The following is a 21,466-nucleotide window of genomic DNA, read 5'->3' on the forward strand; positions in this document are numbered from 1 at the left end:
GGTTTTGAGCATGGTTGCTCAGAGTACTCTTTTGTAAACGAGTCTCGGCAAGAGTGATTGGTGTGTGATGGAAATAATTTATACAATGTCAGCAATGATATTAAATATAAATACTTTTTTTAGAGTAGCGGAGGTGAGAGTTTGTACAAACTATGTCGAGCCGGAATTTGGTGTATACACATATAATCACATCTATTCAGCACTCTCTGTAGTGTCGGTCATAGGTTACTTGGTTTATTATTTCGTCAAGGCTAAAATATCTGTTACAGGAAACTTTTTGATCAGCTCTCTCATCACTTTTGTTGCCGCTCTGATCTGTTACTGTCTTGTATACCCAGGTTCCTCTATTGGTTGTAGAGTTATTGCCACACTGAATTGGTATTTTCTAATTAGCATTTAAGTTTGGACAAATGGTATTGGCATTTGAATGATACAATATATAAGTACACTGAGGAGAGCAGATTGGTTCAGATGTGAAAACCTTTATTGGTTATGCTGCCTACACTTGGCTGAGTTTACTAGTGTTTGTTATTTTAGCACATTTTCTTCACTTGGGGAAGGTGGAAAAATTCTATCCTGTATTTACAGACAGTTTTTGCCTTATACTCAGTAGTTGAACTCATCTTTTTTTGTTCACAGGCCCTATATACTTATACATTTTGTTAAACTCTCTGCTCTGTATGTCAACAATAGTCAAAAATGTTCAAAATGGCAACAAAGTCACAGCAAACGATAAGCAAATAATGCAAAACAATGTACTAACTGTAATAAAACTTCAGATTGCATTTGGCTTACATAGGATTCTTTTGCTGTTAAATGTAAACCCGAAAGTCAACAGTGAAATTTTATACAAAATATTAAACAGTTTTCTAACTCTCCAAGGAAAAATCCTGGTACTCATACAGTTTTTGACTCTGAAAAACATTAATAAGTTGAAAGCTTCATTACTTTCTCTGACAACCATTCTGTCCAAACCAAGTGGAGCAGTGCAAGAGTCTGACAACCATGCCAGGCAACCGCTTTGCATTTCTCAAAAACCTAGTATTTCCTTAAATCTTTTAGCTCACAAAACGACCAATAGATAAAGCTTTTCAGCAGTTACATGTAAGTTTGAATGGAATTTAAAGTTGTAATGAATTTAGTTGAAGTTGTAATGGAATTTATTTCACATTGTGTTCTTTTGGTGACCATTTAAAAAAAAACTTTAAATTACATCTTTTTGAAGACAAAACCAATGTTTTTCAGTTTGTTTTAATGAAGATGAATTTTGAAGAGTGTCATTTATACCTTAGCAAAAAAAGTGATTAATTGAGCCTTTAAATGATTGTATTTTATTGAAAGGAAAATCTTTGTGTAGTATTGGTATCTTTCAACTCTGTGACACCCAGTATCAACAGTGCAAGTATAACTTAGAACTCCTCGTCATAAAATATAAGTCAGTATAGATTGCTAAGCATTCTTTTCTCTCTAAAACTTGCATGGATAAAATACCTAAACAATAATCACTTACAATATAAATTCACTATTTATAGGAGCATGAAGTGTGCAGCGATAACCAGTTTAAACTAGGTACAGCAATTTTTATTTAGTTATGGCTGGTTTAAACCAGTAAGGACTGTCAATAATAAGTAAGTGTGACGTAAAGTGCGAACATTCTAAAAGATAATATCGTTGAAATGGTTAAAGTTTATTCAGTGTTTTGCAGTGGCTGTAAGACCTGCAGCTTCATGATTAGTTAACTAAGAACTGGTCTATAGAGCTTATTAGACAGGGTCAGGTGTACCCAGTTCATAACTCCATGCTCTTAGGCATAGTCTTTGAAGTTGAAGGCAGAAAGAGTTTTTTTTTCAGAAATATATGGTGATCTTTACTTAAACTGGCAAGTTGTAAACAAACACCCCTAAACATTGATTATGTACATCATCAAGTGACTGATTTAGACCCAAAGGAGTTTTCTAGATGAAGCCAAATATGTGTGTACATTTTACCTAATTAGAAAACTGATACTTCAAAAGACTGAAAGTTTTCCATCTTTGCATAAAATATTTGTGACAACAAAAGTTAACCATTTTCTTTATTTAAAAATAACTAACATGATCTTTAACAAGCCTAAGAAACATATTTCATACATTTATAATCTTCTATTTCAAATAGACATCGTAACAATAACTACATGTACTTGAAATCTTGAAAACAATTAATTGCCAAGTATGCTTGTAAGTTTTATTAGAAGCCACCAAGTACAAAAATCTCCAAAGTTATTTATGTTCTTTAGCAAAATTAGCAGACACTGATCTCTACCACAACATAGCAAGAATTCCTTATAAGGTAAGGTGAATGATGTCTCAAGTTAGCCAAAACGGAAACAACAAAAAGTTAAACAATTGAAGAAAGTTTAACTAATTTGAGCTCTGTTTAGTTAAGCTGGAGTTCGTCACTATAACAACTGTTTAAACAGTACATGTATATGTAATGTGTAAAAATAGATGGCTGTTTTAAAAATCTATCTGCCATGTCATAAGCTTGACAAGAATTTTGTGTTGTTGTGAATTTATGCAGTCTAAATAAAATAAATGCTGCCTGTATTACTGTTTAAACAACAAACCAGTACAGAGATAGCAGTGACAAGTTATGAAATTTATTGTGTAACCAGTATAAAATCAAATGGATAAGCATTTATTTTTCTAGAAAGTATAAACATTTTGGCTCATTATAATTTGCATGATAAACTGCTCAATGGATGCAGTTTCTATAACAACCTAGAAAAACAATAGCAGAGTTATCACATTTAACAAATTCTTTTTTATTACAACCTGCCTTACCTTTTATTTTCTTGTTACAAGAAATAATCTATGTCCACTGAATTGAGTTATTTATGTAAAAGCCTATTTTGTAGATTTTTAAAAGTTGTTCACTCACATCTAATCTTCAACTCAAAATTTTGAAAAACTTCAGCAAGAGAAGACAAGCTTGATGAGAAGAAAATTGTTCAACAAATGGTTTTGACAACTTACTGGCAAATACTAAAATGGACTCATCGCCAAAAGTTAAAAAGTTTTGCACACTTTCTCTCTTTCAATTTAAGGAAGCTTTACCAATGTTGATAAAGAAGTTTCAATCTTTAATTATCATTGAAAAAGTAGATTCTAGGTCTCTGAAGTAGCAGCAATAATAACTTAATTTTATTACAGCTGTATGTGCTTTAAAAAATGTTGTCAGAAAATACAGATTCACGGACGATGACTGTTTGCATTCAAGTTGATTGGACATCTGTTATCAAATGTAAGCCACAGCCATAGACAGCCTTAGTCGCCTCAGCTTACTGCGTGTGACAGAGACTGAGTTCCCAGTTCAAACAAGTATGTAGTTCGGTGAGTTAAATAGGCTAACATTTATTAAGGCAGTTTTAGATTCTCCACACATACCTTAGAAGGTATGTGTGGTGGATTCTCATTAGAAGTAACAGAATTCTAATTTACACTGATCTTAGATGTCATAAGGCTGATATTTGGATATTGTAGCCTGAAATATTAAAGTATTGAACCGAGTCATTTGAAGCGGATTGCCACATATGCTTTTATCCATTGTCAATTGGTGTTATGACAACTCATACACATGTACCCTTCAGTACCCTAATCAAGACAAAACTGCTATAATCATCCTAAAATTGTAAAAAGTGCTTGACATGCATCTAAAAGTTTTGAGTGTGCCCCTCTATGTGTGAAGGATTTGAAACAATCTTTAATAAGCAGAAATTCAATCTTGAAAGCTAAAAACTACTTTTATAACAGCTATCATATCAGAGTCTTTGCAAAAATGCCATCAGAAAGCTATTTTTGTTGCATAGTTTTTTAGTTACTTAAAACCAGATGTGTAATCTTTGCAACCAAACTGAGCACTATCATCAAAAACTCTTGTGACATAGTTTTTTGCATCAAACAACTCAGATAAAAGGTTAGATGATAGCGTGAAAAATAGTACCTCCACTCAGTTTACACTATCTTGGTGAAACCGAGAAAATCTTGAATCAAGCCATCTTGGCACAGTAAACTGGCATCTTGGTATCTTGGCGCAGGCATTTTCGGTAAAAGGTACAGACAAGACGAAAAGGACCATAACGTATTTGCAGTTGCTTGTGAACTGTTAGATGTTTCTATACTATAATCATAAGCTCAGCAAATAATATTTACTGAGCTAATATTTTTATAAATACATACATATATATTTATATATATACATATACATATATATATATATATATATATATATATATATATATATGTATATACATGTATCTATATATATATATATATAGCAGGATATATGTATACATATATATGTATATATATAGCAGGATATATGTATACATATATTTATATATATAAATACATAATTATGTGTATGTATATACTTAAATATATAAACATGTACATAATTATTCACATATGCAGATTTATATATGTAGGTATTTATTTTATTGCTTTGCACTCCACGGTTTGAATCTTGCGGTAAAAGCGACACCCTAGTTTTTTGTACAGTTTATCCAATACCTATTGTAACTGTACATTAATAAGATTTATTTCTGGAGTTGAGGTACTTTTGTATACATGTACTGATAAATCTTAGCATGTGGCTCATGAGTTTTTCAGTATTGTCGGTATCATTGATGTCAGTCATACTGATTTACCCTAAGTGCGCACAACAAGACTTTCTTGCTGTTGTTGCCTAGCTCTTCAACATGATTAGCTGTCGGATTAATTGATCCCTCTGTTGAAGACCTAAGCAAGTTCTTGCAGCATTATGTGATTAACATACCTGTTCAATAAAAGGTTAAAAAACAAAACACTTCTGTAAACTCCTTTATTTATCAGTTTCTTCAACATTGTTGTGATATTTCAAATAACTTCAGTATATAAGCATATAAATCAAATTGTGAGTATATCTAAATCCTCTATATTTTTACTTTACAGAGCTCTCGACAAAAACTCTTTTAGGCTTTTGTCTATCATCATCACTTGCAGTTCATTAAGTAAGTAATGACTATCCTGTTATTTTTGGTAAAATTAAGTTGGTTGCACGAAGACTTTTTCTTCAATTTAGTGATGGAAAATAAAGCCTCATTTCAATAATCACAGCCATCAGTGATAGGATTTTATTTGAAGAAGTAGCCCTCCAATCAGTATTTTTAGTGAGAACTAACTGAATTCCTCAATACAACTTACTGTTATGATATTATGGTTACAAATAAGAGTTACAGTAGGTTACATTCTAATAGTTTACCACTATTTTATTAGAACACTCTCTGAGGCAGCTGAAATAAATAACCCCTGCTTGATTTTTTGGTCAAAAGCTGACAGTTTAATGTTTTTAAGTAATATATAGTGGGATAGGACATTTTCTGGTTGCAAAAATAAGCCAAGAACAAGTACCAGTTATAACCAGTCAGAGGCTCAATGTAATGATTAACAGTTATCAGTAACAGCCATACACTATGTTTCCATGGCAGGGTTAATCCGCAAGTTTTGTGTGAGATCTATAGGATAGAAACAGCAAAATCCGCTAGTCAAACAAGCTTCGATACTTCCAATTTTTATCGATTGTTTCATGTTTGGAAAAATGGAAACACGGGTAACTAGCTTGCAGAAAATGTAACGCAAGCTATTCCAGTTCGTACATGTTCTACACTGCTGTTGTTCCTATTTTAATTTGAGGAGCTTTGAATGCACAGTGGTTACTTCTGTCGTAGAAAGTCTTATCTCTTTTAGCTAAGTACCCACATCGTTCTACATTGTTGCACAATGAAACACTTATCAATCAGTCAAATTGCTTAGTTCTTTTAACATTGTACCATTTATGTTCTTTTATCAATTTACACTCTCCGCATGTTGAGTGACACACTTATCACCCGGTATCTCAGTGTTCGCACAACTCTAATCCTACATACTGTAAACATAACGACGAAAAAAGTAGTGATTATTAGCAATTCCACGTCATGAACCAACTAAATAGTGAAATAAGGCTTGAGTTTATTCAGTGACATACATCTTTGCTAAACATACCAACTTGTTAATATCAATGAAAAACTAAGAAACAAGCACTTTTGAGAAATAATTTTCTAATCGTTTTCTAAAAGTTGCTTTAACATGTCAGCGTCATGAATAATATAAGCAAACTGAAACAATTTTAATACCTCTACATTTTAAGCACTCACAGAATTTTTTCTGGTTCCACATACATGCACATATAACACATGCATGATAATATAATTATAGCAATTCTCAAAATGTTTCTAAATAAAACGCATTTCAAAATTGTCAAACAACTCTGTGTACTGTTGTTTTGTTTTAATCTGGATAAAAGTCGTGGCAAAAATTGACAACAGTTTATTTTATCATTTTTAGAAAAAATCGCTGCAAAGTAGTATCAGCTTACAATAAAATGCTAGACAAAATACTACCAAATGGAGATCAATCACTCAGTGGCTTGACCTCCTTTCACATATTTAAATGGCTATGATACTTATTTATTAGAAGATCACAGCTTAGCTAGCATTTATTTTCCAAAAATATTACAATAAATTACTATTGCTGTTGCCGTGCTCTCCAGTCTGATTAGCTGCCAGTTTAGTTGATTACTCTTGATGAAGATCTACATAAACTCTTGTTCTATTATGTAGTCAGCAAATCTATTCAATGAAAAACTGAAAAACTCAGCACTTCTTTGAATTGAGTTTTTCATCAAGTTCAATAAAGTTGCTTCGATATTTCAAAACAATTCAAAATCTAATCGTATGAGTCGATTTGGGAGTTTTTCTATACTCTCTAAATTTCTACTCCACAGACCTCTCTACGTGAAGATCTTTACAATTTTGCAAATCATTGTCACTAGCAGCTTATTTAGTGAGTAATGACTGTCCTGATGGTTGTGGTATGGTGAACTTGGTAGAACAAAAATATTTCTTCTTAATTCAATGTGAACCAACATTTCTTAATTTTAAAACTTACAGCCATCAGTGATATGTTTTTATTATTCGCATAAATGTCGGTATCATCAACTTTTTTACTGAGAAATGAATTCTTCAATAAAACCTTATGTAACAATGGTATAGCATATATGCTTGTTCAAAAAAGAAATAATGTTTGTGGCTACCTGAAAGAGTTGAAGTAAATAACACATTTTTATTCATCCCAGGAAACTGACATTTCAAAGTTTCTAGCAAAATGTAGTGCGATGGAATCATTTCTGATTACGACTAACAATACCTACAAAAATACAAACTAGAATGACTTGAGGACTCAAAGTAATGATTAGCAGTTGTCCATATTGACCATAAACTATGTTTCCATAAATGGTTAAATTACAAGTTAGTCGTCCCTCACAGGATGGAAGCAACAAATAGTTTCAAATAAAGTGAGCTTTGTTACTCGCCAATTCTGCACACTGGTGTTTTGTTTCCTTTTGGTTAGAAGTTTTAGTAATGATTAATTGCCAATTATTTCATCATTTCTAAGAAAAAAAACTGCAAATTAATAACGGCTTAGAATATGTAGCTAGCTATGACACTACAGCATGGCTATCAATCACTCATTGATCTGATCTCTTTTCATATACTTTAATAGCCATGGTATTTATCTCCCAGAGGATTACCGCTTATCTCGCCTTTTTTGTTCAAGAATACATATGATTAATGCGTTGGCTGAAAACAGACTTTTTAATGCCTAAACAATATCTATGAACCGGTGGCGGCGGAGACATGATTTAACAAAGAAACAGCTGAATCTATTAATTGTCTATGATTATTTTATTGAATATAATAAGAAAGTAAATTAAACAGTAGTAAACTATATTTAGGTTTTTCCACTTCCATCGTTTATAGTTTATATTTAGTGCATATGTGTTTAGCTAACCCTTTAGTTACAAAATAAGACATGCCGCCATCCATGGTAATACAGCGTTAGCTCGCATATATTGTTCTTTAGTAACAACCCTAACAACACAGCAAAAGCTTGTTTATCAAAGATTGGCTCAAATTACAAACAATAAAAATTATTAGCATTTCAAAGGTTATAAAAAGTGCTAAGAAAAATTTTTAACTTGCGATGATATTTGTATGCCTTTCGGACACAAGGGAGCGGCTAGATATTAATAGCTAAGACTAAATAGTGTATCGATTATGTAAATTTTAAACAACTGAAGCAAAATCATAGTTTAGCATACGTAAAAGGCATATCACACATTGACAATAAGAATATGTGTTTATACAAAGTTGGTAAAACGAAAACTCGTATTTTTTAACACAGCATTACTGTGTGAATCTTCAATGACCTGTATTTTCGAAGGTAGTGATGGTCCTAATGTGTTTATTTAAAAAAAGCCTAGGTTAGAGCTGTAATTCATCTTATATCTAATAGTTCTAGACATGAGCGAACCAGTTAGATTGCTACATATGCTAAGCATGCACAGACAAGTTGGATTGTGACATACGCTAGGCATGCACAGACAAGTTGGATTGTGACATATGCTAGGCATGCTTAGACAAGTTGGATTGTTACATATGCTAGGCATGCACGGACAAGTTGGATTGTGACATATGCTAGGCATACTTAGACAAGTTAGATTGTGACAAATGTTATGCATGCGCAGACAAGTTAGATTGTGACATAATTTGCTGGCTTAGTTCTCAAATCAGCTAACTGCGAAAACGGAAAAACTTGAGACAATTGCATTTTTTGTGTTTTTATAGCGTTACAAATATATGGACAAATCTTTTTGCTAAGCTTTTTCTTTTCTCTGAGATCTCAGTCAAACAAATCAGCTAAAAAAGTTTATTCTATAAGCTCATTGGAGCTCAAACCATTCAACTAGCTTATTTAATACAAACTACATGTGAATACAGGGTGTCTGTAAAGTCCTGATGCAACTTAAAAAAATTATTACTAATCTAGTTGTTAAGATATGTTAACAAGATTGTTTTTTTTTATCAGTGATTAGTAAAGTTTTTTTTATTGAGGGGGAAAGAAAAGATTCCCTTTCTCCTTACAGTCTTTGTTTCAGCCAGTTGAAATTCATTATAGGGTATTCCTCAAGTACACAAAGTTACATGAGAAAGTTTCATTTTAGATTATGCAATGAGAACGACAACATGGGAATTAATTTACAACTCATGAGGGAAAAACTACTTTTATGTAAATAGTAAAAGCAGTAGATTATTACAGATGCAATTTCAAGTGCCAACAAAAGTTAACTCAACAAGATCGAGAAGCAATTCATGGGTCATTCTAGAAACATTAGGCTGAACTGGCCTACAGAACATTTTTGTAACTACCAATAAAACGAAGAAGCTAACTCTACAAAGCGAATATACTTCAAAGGTATCAAAACATGCTTCGTCAATTTTTACTGGCCTGTTTTTGAACATGACATTCAGTTCTGCAAACAACTTTTTATGTAAAAATATTAGATACTGATAAATCAAGATTACCCGGCTTTCATGGCAAAACAATATTCAGTCACCAATTTACCTGATGCTATTGCAAACAAACGTCTATTTCATGGTAAACAATATTCTGTCAATAGTCTTGAAGACATAGAAAATCACATCAAAAGTTTTCCGAAGGTAGAATTGCATTACTGTTGAGCAGATTCCAAGAAAGAATATTTTGACACTGATCTATCAATAGCTAAAATGTACAAGTCGTACTAATGTTCACTATTGTATTACTAACAACAAATAAACAATCGGAAAGATCCAGTTCTGAAGTGGAAATACAAGAAGTATTTAATGAGAGATTCAATATGACATTTCATAAACCCAAAAGGGATCGATGCAACAGGAGCAAACTATATAAGCAAAATAAGCTCACAGCTCTGTAACTGAAGAGAAGGAGAAAGGGTTCCAATCTCACAGAAAACTGGCTATAGCAACCAGAGAGGAGAAAGAAAAAGATCGAGAACTAGCTGAGACAAATGTATTGGTGATATATTTGACTTAGAGAACATGTTTGCATTGCCAAAATTCCAGGTTTCTTGTTTTTACAGGAGAAAGCTCATAACATATAAGTTAACAGGGAATACTCAAAGACGCTTCCTGGGTGAAGTCGGAACGATATAGAAAGTGCACTGATTGCTATTTGCTAAAGCTCAATACAGGAAATCGATTCAGTTCATAGTGAAATCGCAAAAGCTCTACAACTACGGGACATACAGTTCGATCTCCCTCATTTAACACCTACTCGATATAAACCCAAACAAGAAAGCTATGGAAGTCACTCTTCTGACAAAAAAACACATCAAAATTTATAGCGGAATGACAAAAACAGGGCATTACAATCAGGTACACTACACCAAGGTGAAGCAGTTTGTGTACCATGCAGCTAGACCTCAAAATGTTTCACATCGTGAGCACTGGAATGAGCCTACTCCAAAGGTAAGTTATGTTATAAGTAGAACCTGATCAAGGAGATCCTCATTTGAGATCAGATTAGCCATTGCTCCAAAAGATAAAGTGATTATAAAGTTAGCTGAAGCAAAAGTGAAAGATCTCGGGTCACTGCTTCATTTTATGGTAGAAACAGACAAATCATACATGGATCCTAAAATAGACTCAATTTACTATCATAACTTGGTGCTTATATACTGTAATTTTGTAAAATCATCTGGTTATTCATCTAGAAAAAAGAAATACAATATTTTTACACTATATACTAACGTTATTCTTTGCGCTTGTGCATCCTCATACGCATTGTTATGCATGAATGATATACCAGTTGGCTGCTTTCTGCTTTAACTTATAAACTGGTTTGTGAAACAACCAGTCAACTAGAGTTATGGAAAATAGTTAAAGCCACAAAGTATACTGATAAGATAAACATATTTTACTTATTCATTGTCATCTTTGTTAGAATATTGTTTACTGGATTTTGAAAAATCCAGCTAATATTAAAATAAAATTACAGAAGACAAAAACTTGTAATCTATTTTGTGAATTGACCTTTGTGTCCCACATGACTGGTTTAAAAGTTAAGCCAGAAATACCATGATAGGCATGCTTAGACAAGCTAGATTGTGACATATGCTAGCACGCACAGACAAGTTAAACTGTCAGTTATGCTAGACATGCACATACAAGTTAGATTGCCACATATGCTAAATATGTTTAGATATGTTAGATTGTCCCATCTGCTGGGCATGTTCAGACAGATTCTTTATAATAGGCACACTTAGACAAATTATACTGTATGTAGTACTTTTTATGTTTATACACTTATAAGTTTTTATGCAACAAAAGTTTAAAAAAACAGTGCAATAAATGGGGTTTAATTGGTAGCAGACATGATTCACAACCTTAAAATTACAAATGCACTTTCAGAGTTATCTGCAGTTGCAAAACAAATACTTTTGTAGTTTTTAAATTAATTTTAATTGTGTTTTTGGTAGTTCTTGTTTTTTGCCGTTAATCTAGATATGGCTTAAAAATTTGTTATATTTCGTACATGTAGTTTTTAAGATTTTTAGTTAGCAAACAAAAAATGCACTAACAATGTTTGGAAATATAACTGAGACGCAAAAAATTGTATTTTGAGATTTCTTAATTGTGAGAAGAATAGTTTATTTTAGCCCTTTTTTAATTCTAAACTACTTAATCAAATAAGTTTAGTTATACAAACAATTTTATGTAAAATAAATCTTATTTAGAATATATTAAACAGTTTTTAAATCAATTAAAAAATTAAAGGTTAATTTGAATTTATAAACCATATTTCATAAACTACCTTTTCAAAATTTTCGTTGCAAAGATTTTGTAGAATTTTTTTATTTTTATGTTGAAAGCACATCAGAATATTTTCAACTAAAAAAATTATATAGATATTTACAGCTGGTAAATTCAAATAGTGAATTGAATAAATGTCTGCCTTCATTCAGCTTTTAATACCTGGGTTTATAGGAATTTAGTTCAATTGGTTTTGTGCGCTGGCATTAATGCATACAAGATTTACACATACTAGTTGACTGGAGGTAATTAATGGAGGTGGAGAACTGGAAGTGTAATATAACAACCATGAATCATTTCATCTTAGCCAGATATATTATAAAACTCAGCATTCGATCACAAGGCTAATCTTAAAAATGCTTCAAAAACCCAGACTTTTAAGCTAAAGTAGGTACTAGAAATAACGGTCTAAAACTTTCTGGTGCAAACTTTTCAGTGTTGGGCTTTTTGACGACAGCCGCCAGATACTAGCTGTTTTAGCATAGCTACTTTTACACAGAAGAAATTGTTTATTTTTATAAACAGTAAATAATGAATGTGATCACAGTAACAATATAATTCAAAAGAATTATTTTCTTTTTGCAACTTCACAGATAATACCTTTTTCTTCACCAACCATAAGAAAAAATAAACAGAAATTTTATTTCAGCTAGAAGTATGTTACTCATTTAGTTTAGTATTTCATTCGTCACATCATTCCACATTTAACACGAGTAGCTTCAATTGATGCAGCTTATGGTCCTCTTTTCATGCTGGTTTATTTGTCAATCACATCGGCATATTTTGTGTAGATTCTTCTTTTACATCAATGTTTACGTTCACAGCATAAAATTGGATTAATGATTTCATGAACTACATCTATTAAATGTATAAAAGTAGCCATTATGTACCCATTTTGCTTTTCTGTTTTTACTTAAAGTTTTTTGATCTATTGGACAACAAAAGATATAAAAATTCCAGACTTGTAACCTTCACCAAATTGTGTGCATAAAATTATCTTGCATAAGAAATCGTCATGCCAAAAAGTCTTGCGATGGAACGTCTACACAAAAATGTCCTGTCATAATGTACTTCTGTCAAAATATATTTTATTTGCAGGTAAGAGTTTTGCTTTTTGAATTTTTGCAAGTTAATCCTCATCATATCCCAAATGGATTGTGTCTGCAATAATGTATTTTTCTAAATGAATTGGTTTAAACCATTTTGAGATGAGAAAAATTCAACTTTAACGGTTAAGAAACTAAAAGTCAACTTTAAGAAACTTTAAAATTACAATTCAACTTTAAAATAAATCAAGTTAATTAGCTGATACAAACCTGATATAAATCATTCTTGTAGCAAAAACCACAAACAGTCATTAGTGCAAATTTGTTTGTAGCAGAAATGTAGCAGTCTAGAGAAACTGACTAAAGCAGATTACAGACCTAACAAAAAATGAATATTACTCAATATTTTGCAACTGCTATGAAAACTTATATTAGAAAACTAATAATTGCTGGTAGCTGTAAAATAGTCGCATGTAGCTTTTTCATTTGACGAGGATTCAATTTGAATGATAACAGACTTTTCTAAGTGTTTTTTGAGGCTCTGTTTGCTGATGGATACTAATGACTCCTATTGATAGTATTGCTTCTGTTGATACTATTGGTCTCAATAACAACAGCCACAGTTACTTGAAGTTGGCTAGCCATGACTAATCCTAATTGAAAAACATTCAATCTAGACAAAAAACAGTCATGAATATTTAATATATATTACTTAGACTTAGTCACTCTTAGAGCGAGTTGGTTACCCGTATCCCTATCAATGAAAGACATTTTAACAAAGCTCTTTAGTCAGTAAGCTGTGGGTCATGGCATATTAATAGAAATAGTTTGTCTAGCTATGTTTATCTTAATATTTTTCATTATATTACCGCCCTGCGCTGCACAGAATCACTTACTTGAAAGTTTTACTGTATGGAATGAAGTACCTACGGAAGTATATCTCGGACTACTAACTGAATCAGCAGAGGTTGTGAAGATACCTTTAATAAATGGAACTTGCTTTCAGTATAATATAGATGACTTTGATAGATGTAAGTACTATAGTGACTGCTGTGCCATGACACCATCTCGACCTCTAGAGCAACTGGCTCCAAAGACTTTCTCTTGTCATGATGGATATTATATAGTAGATAGATGTCCTCCAGTTACAGAGAATAAGGAGCTGAGAGACCTCTGTGAAGGATATTCAGATGAGGTGTCTGGTAAGTAGAGAATAATACAAAGCTTGAGTGAGTTTATGCTAAATGTATCACCTTCTAGTTGTAAGTAACGTACTGAGTCAGGACAAGAGAAGTATAATTGAGGAAAATCAATGGATAATAGCATCAACAAAACACTGTTTTATTATAACCTTTGATTTTATGGGAAATTTCTGGCTAGTAATTAAAACTCGTCTAATGTACAGCTGTGTTTCTGTATTAAAAAGCAAACAAATTATGAATTTTCTTTAGTGATGGGTCAATAGCTTAGTGGTGAATTGACCACTCATTGAGTGTTTAGCAATCACATCATTGTTTTAGACATATCCATGAAAAGATGGCCAGTACGAGGAAGAGTAAACCATCTGGTATATAAGAACATTTACTGTGCAATGTGTAATGGAATTGATCCATATGATGAGGTGGACTTACAAGCTCAGACCTGGTTTGGTAGACAAGATGAGAGAAATGCTACAATCTCTAGAGTAGAATGGTGGCCTGCTAAAATAGAGTGTCCAAAGGATTATATCGACAGCTATCTTGAAGAAAATCCAGACCACAAAAAACTGATTACCTTCATTGCGAGGTAACTAGTTGAACACGAATGTGTGCATTATTATTGTGTTGTTGTCTTGGTCCCCGTTGTTTTAACAAAGACAGCACTGTTTCTAATTATTATTATTGCATTTGGTTTCTTTTTAGCCTTTGAGATCATACTGGTTTGTGCTGTTCATCTTCTATCTTTTCTAGATCAGTAGTTGTTTGTAGTTTCCTTCTTAGCTCTTGGTATTTCATAACTGTCCTGCTAATAGGAAAGTAGTCAGTGAATGGGTCTCGTCATGGTTGAGTTTCTATTTTTGCTGCTGGCAATATAAGTGGGTGATGCAATATTTCCCTTCATGGTACACAAGAGGCTTAATGACACTGTAAGTTGAATATTATAGGCAGTTTTTAATGTTTATGCGCTGCTTACTGACTAGTCGAGGCCAAGTATGCATGTATATTTTAGCCAGCCATGCAACAAAACTAGAAACCTTTAACTAATCATTTGAGTTGTTATAATATAATATCTCTCATGGTTGTAAATAATGTGTGACAGAAAGTGCAATAAATGGTACTAAACACACATATATATATATATATATATATATATATATATATATATATATATATATATATAGTGCTCAATCTGTATTCATGCTTTCCAAGCCCAAGTTTGAATAAAGTGCATTATTAAAAGTCAATAACAATGTCTGATATAGTTTACATAATGCCAGTGAGTTCTTTGTTATCTAGCATCCAAACTTCAGTTTTAACAAGTTTAAGTATTTCTCAATTATTGCTAGTTTTCCTCACTACCGTACAGAGCAGTTCCGCTATATAAACTATTATTGATTTGTTATTGTTAGCTATTTATTAATTTATTTTTATTAGATTTTGTTACAGCCAGGTTGAATTCATGATCTTTAGATCTATGCCTTTTTCACTTCATTGATAGCTGAAAACAGTAAAGCATATTCTATTTAGCTATTTTCAGAAAATAGTGCTTTAGCTGCTCCTTCAGCACAAAATAACATCATTAATTCTAAAAGATACTACTAGACTATCTCCAATGATAACTACAGTATGTTATTATTTCAGCTTTTATCTGCTTGTTCCTTTTAGTTTCTGCCATGTCATATATCTACCACCAGAAGAGCCTGATCTTTGCTGGGAATCTGAACGATCGTGTCCACCAGGTTCTAATGCTGAATTGGTAAACTTATGTGAAACAGCACCTGCCAACTACATTAACATCTCAACAACTAAAAATGTATATAGGAACCAGTTTTGTGCTTTGTGTAATGGAGAAACTCTTTACTCATACAGTCAACCTGAACTTACAAACAGTACAGTGGCCGTTCAGTTTAAATGGAAACTTAAAAAACTTTCAACTTACTTGAACGAAGGAAAAGAAAGAGACATTTTTGCAATACTGCAACCAACTTTGTGGAACGATTCCAACTTTTCAATTTTTACCTTTACCAGTTTCATAAGCGACATGGATCTAACCTGCTTTCTATTTGCACAAACCGAAGAAAACTTTTGCGAAGAACTGTTAACATTTACTGTGGAAAACTCTCAGCAAAATAACTCCGAACCTGTCTGGAACCTTCGATCTTTGTCATGTTTCAGTCCTTTTCGCAAAGTCTGTGATCAATTTTTAATTAGTGCTACTTCTGATTGCTCGCTTCCTGGTTGTGGAGTAAACTCTGTCCTAGATTTCCATACACTACAATGCATCAACTTGACCACATTTGTAATTGGTAATGAAACAGTACTAGAGAATAATGACTTACCTTGGCACTCACATTCCATCTGTGCTTATCAAAGTCAGTGTAAGTCAGTTGAACTAGGACTACTACAAACTCATGAACTTAACTGTTTCTGTGATGAACAGTGTATCTACTACAATGATTGCTGTGAAGATTCACCATATCAGGCTACAGCAGAGACCAAGTTACCAGACAATACGTTTCATTGTAAGGAAGATGTTTCAGAGTTGATGGGAAGATGGAATCCAAGTGATATACCATGGGGAATAATGGAAGTAAACCGATGCCCTAGTGGATATGAAAATGATGAAATTAGAATGCAATGCGAAAGCGATCTTTCTGGAAAATTGAACCTAGAGAGTATACCTGTTACACATCTTTCAACTGGCATCAGGTGAGCTTCTGAGTTTTTTGGCAATTTTAAACACTGTTCAGAAGTGTTCTATTTTTTGAGAACAAGTGGAGAATGTAGTAAATGATTGCATTGACTTTTCTAATCACTTGAGTGTGCATGCAAGTAGTGTTTTTTGTAGACCATTATTTGTAACTTGTAAAAGTTCTTCGCTACTTAAAAATTGTCTTCAACACTGCTAAACTAAATGCCAGAAGTAAAACTTAAAAAAAAAATAATTAGAAAAAATATTGTACAATATTCCATGACTGACCATTTTTATCAGACAGAACACTTTTATGCGTGTAACAAGGCCACACACTTTGTAGTGGTTTTCCATAAATAATTTAGTTAAAGAAAAAACTCTGATATATGAAAAGTAGCCAATTAATATTACTGGGTATCCAAGTAAAGCAGCTTATTATTTTGGCATGCTTGCAAACCATGAAAACCAACATGACAGGTAACCAGGGAAATTTTCTAAATTTGTAAAAAAGATTATTTTAGGTTCACGAAGTATGAAGCTTTCAATTTGAAAACCAATTTCATGTATATTTACATGTATATGCTAATTTTGTCACTATGACTTATAAAGAGTACATTCTGACAGTTTTAATCTCAATTAAATCCAAGCCAAGCTAGAATAAATAATACAGGCGTGTAAATGGCTCAGGAATGTAAGGCAACAGACATGTGCCATAGTGGACCAATGAAGATCACTAGCATCTGTTAGCAGATGCCACATAATGGTTTCTTAAAAACTAGTGTTAACCCGTGATTAATTTATAAGAAAAGGTTTAAACATTTTTTTGGAAATCAGGGTTGCCCCTTGGTGAGTTTATTATTGTGTAAGTTCTGCAATGAGTGATAAAATATTTTTTGTTTTATAATTAACCACTAATCGGTAACACTATCTAAATGTACTTTTTGTTGTTGCAGATATTCCAATTGGTACTGTGCACAATGTCATGAAATCAGAAGTGTCCAGTTCTGGAAAATAGATGTTGGTTGCTTTGGGGTGGCTAATGATAACTGCTCATACCTCATGAGTTCAATTCTCAGTTTTGACAAAAGGTTTCTTGACATCCTTCGGAATGACGCAACTCTAGATACACTTCAAAATGCATTTGAGTCTCACAGGTGAGAAAGCTGAAGCAAATTTTTTAGATGAAGGTCTAATTTGGAAAATATAGAAGATGTACCATATACACTTTTTGAAGGAAAACACATTAACTGCTTCTGCAGAATACTTGTCGTGAACAGTTCAAAATTCGGATCGTAATTGCGCTTTTGTCTAAACACGAGGAGTCAGTAAATATTGCTTTCAAAACAAGTATTTATAGATATCTTTTATGAAGGCAATTTATATACATATCTATATATATATTAGATGAATGCTATAAACTTACGTTTTTGTGTTTATATATTTATCTGTTTATATATATTCATATAAATTTTTCATATATGTTGTATATCTATATTGCCTGTTATATATTTATGTATGTATATGTATTACATATTTATATGTATTATACATTCATTTTCATTATAAATATATTTATATGTATACTCTATACTTGTATAGGTTAATTAGTCAAATATATTATATATTTGTATATGTATCATTTATTCATAAAGATATTACATATATATTGTATATTTACATATGTTTTATATTTATATATTAAATGTATTATATTTATATGCATTGTATATAGTATATACTTATATTTATACATTTATGCTATATATAATAAATATATAACATATATAATATTATATAACATAAAATATATTATATGTACATACATGTAATATGTATGCATGTAGCATGCAACGCATATTTATAATACTATATAGCATATAAATATTATATGTAATATATGTATTAAACAGACATTATAAACAAATCTCAGTATTTGTTTTTTTTTCTTTTCATCCCAATGTCATAACTGAGGCCAACGGCATAAATGTTGCACAGCCTAAAGGAAAGTGCAAAATATTGGTGACATTAGCATCTCTTTAATCGTGAAAAAATCAAATCTTATCTTTTTAAAGTTCAACCTTTTTCTTTTAATGGTGTTTTATTAAAGGCGATGATCAAATAAAAGGTGCTGCTGTATCTTTTGGCTAACTCGTTAGAATTTTGAGTAGGTCACTTTCACTTTATTATGGGCAAACTGATGCTAATGTCACTTATGTTTAGCACTTCCTTTTGGGCCGAATAACATTAATGCCATTGGCCTCAGCGCTTTTATCAATCCATTTTTTATAAACATTGGAGTATCAGCCCAAAATAAACAAAGAGCTACCATTAGCCAGATACAGTTATTAATTATTTTGAAAGTTTTTATTTCAAAATTTAATAGAAAAAAAACATAAAGCTTTGAAGCTAGAATTCAAGCTTTGATACGCCAAAACAATGGCTGTCATTACATCATAGGGTGTCTCTGAAGAGTATTCTCATCCTTCATAAAAACACTTCAAATTTTTTTTTATCAGGCTACATTCCGATGATTGGGACAATCAATCTTGTCAGGTGTACCATCAATAAAAAAATGGCAACTACTACATCCACAACAAAAGATTTAATTGTAACATGCAACCGAGTTATTATTGGTACCATTTTGTGAATACTTTTCTGTATTTAGATTTGTAAAGATCAAATAATGGCAAAGTGGAGGTGTTCGATTAATAAGTGGCAAGGTATTCTTCAACCATTCTTCTATATTTTGTTTTATTAGAGGTGGCATAACAACAAAAGTGGTATTCATATAAAGTTTTTTTGGTAAATATAACTAATTTTTTGTATCGTTAGCTGCATATTAACACTTTTTAAATATTTATTATGTATCGGACACCAATGTCAAAACACAAAATATAAGCTTTTGTATTCATTATACTTCTGAAGCATAGTTTGGTCTTTATGCTTTAAACCTTGCAAAGAGAATTCGTAAAACTTCAGGTGCAGAGTGAAGCAGTATCTTCCACCAGCTAAAGCAACGGATGTTCGTAGATGTAACTATGATGCTGAGGAATATATATCTACCTGCCCTCCACATACAAAAGACTGGGTAATTTCTGACAAGTGTGAAAATTCTCCAGCTTCTTTTGTCTTTGAAGGAGGGACACTTGGTCAGCTTATTAGCCATGGGTATTCCTTACCAACAGCTTACTTGTCTACTACTTATGTGGATGCTGGTTCTGTATCTTTTTTAAAGCATTGGCAGAATGTTAAATATAGGAACAGTTATTGTGCTAGTTGTCATGGCGTGGCCTGGTTGGGCTGCCATACAAAACGCAGCTTTAAGATCTTTAATGAAGATCGTGACTTGTACATGCAATATGAGTCAGAGGTAAATAAGTTTCTCCTTGTGTACAGAATAGACTTGAATGAGAGATCTTGTAGACTAGATTCAGACTCAGCTCTACTTTACAGTGACTATACAACGGGTTGGGACACATGTACCACTATTAGTTCACAACTTAAACAATGTGACTGTCAGTCTATTTTAAACTTAGAAACGGGTGACTGTCTCCCACTACCTTACTACAACAATACCAACTGCTTAAACAGCAAATATAGTGCAGAAACCTTTGAGTTGTCCTCTTATGCAATCAAGAGTTGTGAAGAGAATTTTACTTACACACCTTTGCCAGCAGAACTTGCTCAAAATCAATGTTTTGTGTGTTCTACTAATTTGTCAGAGTGTTTTTCTGTAACTGCATATGCTCTTTTTAACACTGGCCCAACAGTTTTGTTTGCTAGTATACATTGTGCCTACAGAATTATGGCACGATGCAATCAGCCGCTGAATGGCAAGTGCGTTACCTCAATTTTTGAACAAGGTTTGAGCTCAGACAGATCTATCTCTATCAGAGGCCCTAAAGTGTCTTTGTTAAATGCTGTGGCAATCTCTTACATTCCTAGCAAGTTTGATTTTTCTATTCAGCTTAATGAAGTAGCCATTGATGGATTTGAGGAAGTTTTTGCCACTTTTACAGACAAACCTCTCTCTACTTGTTCTGAATATTCCTTGGTCAACCAGTCTCAACAAGGGTGGTTGGTGTGCAATGGTGACAATCTATATGATGTCAACAATGACAATGTCTACATAGATTTTATTTTGAGAGGGGATGAGCTGAGAATTTGTACTGATTATGTAGAAGCTGAATTTACTTTATACGCATATAACTATGTCTTTTCAGCTTTATCTGTGTTGTCAATCATAGGTTACTCGGTATATTATTTTGTCAAGGCTAAGAGGTCTGTTACAGGAAACTTTGTGATCAGCTCTCTTTTCACTCTTGCTGCCGCTCTGATCTTTTACTGTCTTGTATACACTGCTTCTTTTATTGGGTGTAGAGTTATTGCTACACTGAATCAGTATCTGTTAATCAGTGTTCAAGTCTGGACAAATGCTATTGGTATTTGGATGGTGAGAGGTATAAGTAGCCTGAGGAGAGCGAGCGATTCAGGTGTAAAAACTTATATCGGTTATGCTTCCTACGCTTGGCTGACTCCAATTGTGTTTGTGATCTTAGCATACGCTCTCCACTCAGCAAAGGTGGACATATTTTATCCTGTATTTACTGATAATCTCTGCTTTATATCCAGTGGTTGGACTCGTCTTCTCTTGTTCACAGGTCCCATATATTTCTATATTTTGTTAAATGCAGTGCTGTGTATATCTGCAACCATCAAGGTTGTTAAAGCTGGTACTAGTATCACAGCTAATGATAAA

General features: G+C 32.5%; 1 pseudogene; it reads left to right on the top strand.

Annotated features, from left to right (window-relative positions):
* Positions 1-85: 85 nt before the first annotated feature.
* Positions 86-10,059, top strand: LOC137407801 (uncharacterized; annotated as a pseudogene).
* The last annotated feature ends 11,407 nt before the right edge of the window (positions 10,060-21,466 follow it).

Source organism: Watersipora subatra, chromosome 11 (assembly GCF_963576615.1).
Source record: "Watersipora subatra chromosome 11, tzWatSuba1.1, whole genome shotgun sequence".
NCBI lineage: Eukaryota > Metazoa > Bryozoa > Gymnolaemata > Cheilostomatida > Watersiporidae > Watersipora > Watersipora subatra.